Genomic DNA, 357 nt, shown 5'->3' on the forward strand with positions numbered 1-357 from the left:
CACCAAGTCCCCTCTCAGCCTTCTCTTGTGGAGGCTGAACAGGTTCAGGTCCCGTAGCCTCTCCTCGTCGGGTCTGCCCTGCTGTCCCTGGAACATATGAGTAGCCCTCCTCTGGGCCCCCTGGTCCTGCTTCTGATGCTTGTGATGCATCTGTGGATGCATGACAAGGTGTGGTTGGCCTTACTGACTACGTCCTTACATTGGTGGCCCACGGTCATTTTGGAATTGATAATGACTCCAACATCTCTTTCTGCCACTGTGCTTTTGAAAAGAGAGTTCCCCAGCCTATAATTATGCTGCTGGTTCTTACTGCCCAAGCACCCTGCACTTGTCAGTATTGAATCCCATCCTATTCTC

This window comes from Gavialis gangeticus, unplaced genomic scaffold, assembly GCF_001723915.1.
Source record: "Gavialis gangeticus isolate Ggan-Ray unplaced genomic scaffold, GavGan_comp1, whole genome shotgun sequence".
Classification (NCBI taxonomy): Eukaryota; Metazoa; Chordata; order Crocodylia; family Gavialidae; genus Gavialis; species Gavialis gangeticus.